The following is a 4,301-nucleotide window of genomic DNA, read 5'->3' as shown; positions in this document are numbered from 1 at the left end:
GGAGGCGGCGGTGGAGGAGGAGGAGGAGGCAGGCGGAGGAGGAAGATGGAGAGGCGGCCCCGCATTCATTCAGGACACTTCTCGGCGGCGGCGCACGCAAGAACCGATGAATGAAAACAATTCGTGACTGCTGTCCCGTTAATGAATGACTCCCGGGGCAGTGGCTCTCTCGGTTTCGAATCGGCCGCGAGCTAATTAGTAGAAGCTTGCGGATCGCCACAATAACTCAACGTCCTTTACGAGCGCGGGCCGCACGTGATTTCCGTAAGTTAAATGGAAGGTGACGTCGCCTGGAATCACCGTACACCTCGTTCCTACACAAGGTGACGCCGTTTTGCTGCCGCTTGTCACCGACGTATTAGACCGAACGTGTGCTCCTTGATTTACAACTGTTCTACTCGCGCTCCTCTTGTTCTTTTGTTCTTTCCTTTAACTGTGTTTCTGCTTCTTTGATTTTCATATTCCGATTCGGATTTTGCTTTATTATTTGTCGTGGAGTTCGGGTGTTTCATTTGATTGCAGGATGATCGTACATGTATATTATGGGTGTTGAGGAAGTAGGTTGGGTAATTTTGGTTGATGATAAGATAGAATGAAGTACACTTTCTAGATATATTCTTAGAAAAATTCTCGTTTGATGATGCATATACGCAAGGTTATGCTTTAATAAGTTACTAATCAGCGCTGAACGGCATTGAATTTATTTTCCATAAAAGTAGTTCCAATTTCAATACATTATATCTTCGTTATAAAGAGGAATATGTTTCACTAAAGAAAATATGCTTCTAGTATTAATAATTGATGAAAGAAAAATCTTTTCCTGTAGCAAAAAAAAGATCTATATTAAAAAGGGTTAAAAAGCTTTAATACGAGTGAAAAGTACTTAACAACAATATTCTTATATTAAAGACATAATCTCATCTGTTTTGTTCAATCATTGTACATTGTACATCTACATAGTAACACTAATTTAACACACAGTGAAACCAATTATCTAAATATGATCCCTATATTACCGTCAAGTAGATGCAAAGGTTTTAAATTGCAATAAAGATCATCTCAATTATCCTGCCAATCTCAGTCATTAAATCAACACCAGCCTTCGTTCTAACCTCGCTTGAAATTCTGTTTCTATGCTCCAATTCATCTTGAATCCATACTTACATGATTGTTAGTTTAACCAGCTGTAAACACGACGGTGAATTTCACCGACGCTACCGACGTCTTTGACGCTTCCTCTGTCTGCTCGTTGTCTGCCGTCGCTTCCTGTCCCAACGTTCCCACAACGCTGAATTTATTCCACGAACCTGGCTATTTCCATCTGAATGGCAGCGTCGACCTTGAATCACGAGTAGGAAGGTTTTTCAGGTTCAGTGTCGATGATCGAGAGTCGAATGTCGACGTTTTCGAGGTCCGTCGGAAGCGGTCGCGGCAGTCTTGAGGTGAGAAAGTCGAGGCAGAGCGTTGGACGATTGAAAATGCTGCGTTGAAAAGCCGAATAGCGTGAAATAGGTGTCATGCAATTCTTTCGAATCGACTAATTACTTATTATTTAATTTTCCTGCTTCGAAAATGGCAATCGCATCGGAATTCATAGAAATGGAATTGGAATCTATTAAAATCAGATTAGAATCTATCGAACAATTCCCTAGGTTCTAACGATAGAACTAAACTAAATTGTTATGTCAGTAAAGGACGCTAAAAGCCCAGCTTGTTACGTTAGTACCAAAGCATTTAAAAATTTACCAAAATCATTTATCAAACATGATACGTTTAAACTTCGCACATCATCCAAGACATCACTCGCGTCGTGATGTCACTACCTATACCCAACGCGTCCACGAAACTATCCTAACATCCACACGATTCCACGAACAAATCCACGAACAACTTCACAAGGACCACTATAATTCCATGCAACATCCAATATTTCTGATCTTGCTTCAATCGTCCAACTTCCCCGGTGCTCAACCACCATCAACCACCTCAACCCTTGGATTCCTCTACCTGCTTCCCTGTATTCAGTCTCGTTCCTCTCGTCGATCCTCTCCTCTCGCACTCGAGAACTTGCTCTATCACCTTTGCCCGCAGATCATCACCAGGGGTCGGGACTCGTGTCGCAGCCACGTTCTCGCGTGTCTCGCCGTTTCGTTTCGGCGACGGAACCGAGCCGGAAAACGCCACTTTCCCGTCCGACCGAGAGACGCCGCTCCTCTTTTTGCCCGGCGAGGGAAAATCGTGCGCGTCGCGGATAAGGTCGGCAGTCGAGTTGGCCGCGAGGGAAGCTGTTCCCCGTCGGCGTAATAGTACGATCCTGGCTGAATTTATTCCACGAACCTGGCTATTTCCATCTGAATGGCAGCGTCGACCTTGAATCACGAGTAGGAAGGTTTTTCAGGTTCAGTGTCGATGATCGAGAGTCGAATGTCGACGTTTTCGAGGTCCGTCGGAAGCGGTCGCGGCAGTCTTGAGGTGAGAAAGTCGAGGCAGAGCGTTGGACGATTGAAAATGCTGCGTTGAAAAGCCGAATAGCGTGAAATAGGTGTCATGCAATTCTTTCGAATCGACTAATTACTTATTATTTAATTTTCCTGCTTCGAAAATGGCAATCGCATCGGAATTCATAGAAATGGAATTGGAATCTATTAAAATCAGATTAGAATCTATCGAACAATTCCCTAGGTTCTAACGATAGAACTAAACTAAATTGTTATGTCAGTAAAGGACGCTAAAAGCCCAGCTTGTTACGTTAGTACCAAAGCATTTAAAAATTTACCAAAATCATTTATCAAACATGATACGTTTAAACTTCGCACATCATCCAAGACATCACTCGCGTCGTGATGTCACTACCTATACCCAACGCGTCCACGAAACTATCCTAACATCCACACGATTCCACGAACAAATCCACGAACAACTTCACAAGGACCACTATAATTCCATGCAACATCCAATATTTCTGATCTTGCTTCAATCGTCCAACTTCCCCGGTGCTCAACCACCATCAACCACCTCAACCCTTGGATTCCTCTACCTGCTTCCCTGTATTCAGTCTCGTTCCTCTCGTCGATCCTCTCCTCTCGCACTCGAGAACTTGCTCTATCACCTTTGCCCGCAGATCATCACCAGGGGTCGGGACTCGTGTCGCAGCCACGTTCTCGCGTGTCTCGCCGTTTCGTTTCGGCGACGGAACCGAGCCGGAAAACGCCACTTTCCCGTCCGACCGAGAGACGCCGCTCCTCTTTTTGCCCGGCGAGGGAAAATCGTGCGCGTCGCGGATAAGGTCGGCAGTCGAGTTGGCCGCGAGGGAAGCTGTTCCCCGTCGGCGTAATAGTACGATCCTGGGGCTGGCCAGCCAGGGCCAGGGGCGGACGTCGGCATGGCAGAATAGAGGGGCTGGCCCCCGCGTGCACCGATGTCGCAGCCACGGGGTGGGGTTTTCGGTGGCTACCCCGACGGGGTAGAGGCGTCGGGACGCCTGGCGTTTGCGCGTTCCCGCGATCTCCCTCTGTCTTCGTTTACGTTACATCCGACCGTGTATGGCGTCCTCGTCTACGACGCGTCGACGTAGCCGGCATCTAGTCGACCTCCGTGCCGGATGACAAGAATCACTTCGAACAACTCGCTTCGCGGGCGTCAATTATGTCATCGGGTTTGTGGGATGTCGAAGGTTCTTGGGTGCTTTGCTTTGGGTGGCTGAGAAGGATGGATGCATTGGGTTTTGGAGCGGTAGGTTCGCAAGAGTTTCACTGTGCACATCCCAGTGCGGAAAAAGAATGGAGGATGGTATTGAAGTTTCTGTATCGGATAGGTGTAATACGTGAGCTTCTGAGTCAAAAGTAATCGAACTGAGTTTTTGTAGATTTTGGAGAATCAAAGTGACTTTCAAGGAATTTAGTCTCCTTGATCCAATTCTGGAAACGATATTGGAAATCTTTAAAACCATCTTTTGCCTTTCGAATGTCTTTAATTCTACGTGAAATGTATTCTCAGTCTTTCAAATATATTTACGTGTATGTGAAAAGAACCTTCAAATCCCAGAATTTTAATAAATAGTACATTCCATCGTTTTCCCTCTGAAAATATTTTGATCTGCCAAATAAAGAAGAATCCCATTTAATTCCGTAAATACGATATCGATATTCCATTTCCTACAGATAAATGAAAAACGAAGTTCAAGTTTAAAATACGGATGAGAAAACAAATAGTCGGTGACGAGAAGAACATCGAACGACGAGAGGCGGCGGAGTACTCGAGCGAGCGAGCGAGCGAGCGACCGGCAGGCACACGAGACCGGC

General features: G+C 45.7%; 1 protein-coding gene across 2 annotated transcripts in view; it reads right to left on the bottom strand.

The window, feature by feature from the left end:
• The window catches only part of LOC100747359 (LIM/homeobox protein Lhx9-like), a 23,144-nt gene extending 19,814 nt beyond the window's left edge, over positions 1-3,330 (bottom strand). The window contains exons 1-2 of one of the 2 annotated variants that reach the window (XM_033319224.1): positions 3,038-3,330; positions 1,165-1,339 (exon numbers count right to left, since the gene is read on the bottom strand). The gene's annotated coding sequence lies outside the window, so the exon portion shown is untranslated. Of the gene's footprint in view, positions 1-1,164; positions 1,340-2,007; positions 2,313-3,037 lie in introns of those variants that run through there. The other variant, XM_024365594.2, reaches the window with a different exon arrangement.
• Positions 3,331-4,301: the final 971 nt, after the last annotated feature.

The sequence above is a fragment of the Bombus impatiens genome, unplaced genomic scaffold (assembly GCF_000188095.3).
Source record: "Bombus impatiens unplaced genomic scaffold, BIMP_2.2 scf_0142, whole genome shotgun sequence".
Taxonomy (NCBI): Eukaryota; Metazoa; Arthropoda; class Insecta; order Hymenoptera; family Apidae; genus Bombus; species Bombus impatiens.
The sequence above is the reverse complement of the archived record's forward strand: the minus strand, read 5'-3'. Positions and strand labels throughout refer to the sequence as shown.